The 1,066-nt window shown below is 42.9% G+C and overlaps 1 non-coding gene across 1 annotated transcript; it reads left to right on the top strand.

Annotated features, from left to right (window-relative positions):
• The first annotated feature begins 289 nt into the window (after nucleotides 1–289).
• On the top strand, nucleotides 290–365 carry TRNAV-AAC (transfer RNA valine (anticodon AAC)). Its single transcript has one exon. It is a non-coding gene; the product is annotated as a tRNA-Val (tRNA).
• The last annotated feature ends 701 nt before the right edge of the window (nucleotides 366–1,066 follow it).

The raw sequence follows: 1,066 nt of genomic DNA, 5'->3' as shown, positions 1-1,066 counted from the left end.
AGGGATCTGTTGGAAACAGATCAAAGGAAAAAAAGAATATAGCAAAAGAGGAATACAGTTTTAAAGAAAAAAATGGCAATAAACAATTACATATCAGTAATAACCTTAAATGTTAATGGATTAAATGATCCAATCAAGAGACATAAGGTAGCTGAGTGGATAAGAAAACAGGACCCATTCATATGCTGTCTACAAGAGACACACCTTAAATTAAAAGATGCACACAGACTGAAGATAAAAAAATGGAAAAAAAATTTCACGCAAATGGAAATGAAAAAAAAAGCTGGGAACCCTGGCCGGTTGGCTCAGCGGTAGAGCATCGACCTAACGTGCGGAGGACCCGGGTTCGATTCCCGGCCAGGGCACACAGGAGAAGCGCCCATTTGCTTCTCCACCCCTCCGCCGCGCTTTCCTCTCTGTCTCTCTCTTCCCCTCCCGCAGCCAAGGCTCCATTGGAGCAAAGATGGCCCGGGCGCTGGGGATGGCTCTGTGGCCTCTGCCTCAGGCGCTAGAGTGGCTCTGGTCGCAATATGGCCACGCCCAGGATGGGCAGAGCATTGCCCCCTGGTGGGCAGAGCGTCGCCCCATGGTGGGAGTGCCGGGTGGATCCTGGTCGGGCGCATGCGGGAGTCTGTCTGACTATCTCTCCCTGTTTCCAGCTTCAGAAAAATGAAAAAAAAAAAAAAGCTGGGGTAGCAATACTTATATCAGACAAAATGGACTTTAAAACAAAGACCATATTTAGAGATAAAGAAGGTCACTACATAATGATAAAGGGAGCAATCCAAAAGGAAGATATAACCATTATAAATATCTACGGACCTAATATAAGAGCACCTAAATATATGAAGCAGACTTTGATGAACTTAAAGGGTTAAATCAACAGCAATACTATAATAATAGGGGATTTCAATACCCCACTAACATCATTAGATAGATCCTCAAGAAAGAAAATTAACAAAGAAACAGCAGACTTAAAGGACATATTAAATCAACTCGATTTAATAGATAGCTTCAGAACCTTTCACCCTAAAACTGCAGAATATACATTCTTTTCAAGAGCTCA

Source organism: Saccopteryx bilineata, chromosome X (genome assembly GCF_036850765.1).
Source record: "Saccopteryx bilineata isolate mSacBil1 chromosome X, mSacBil1_pri_phased_curated, whole genome shotgun sequence".
NCBI lineage: Eukaryota > Metazoa > Chordata > Mammalia > Chiroptera > Emballonuridae > Saccopteryx > Saccopteryx bilineata.
This window is presented reverse-complemented; position numbering and strand designations above follow the sequence as displayed.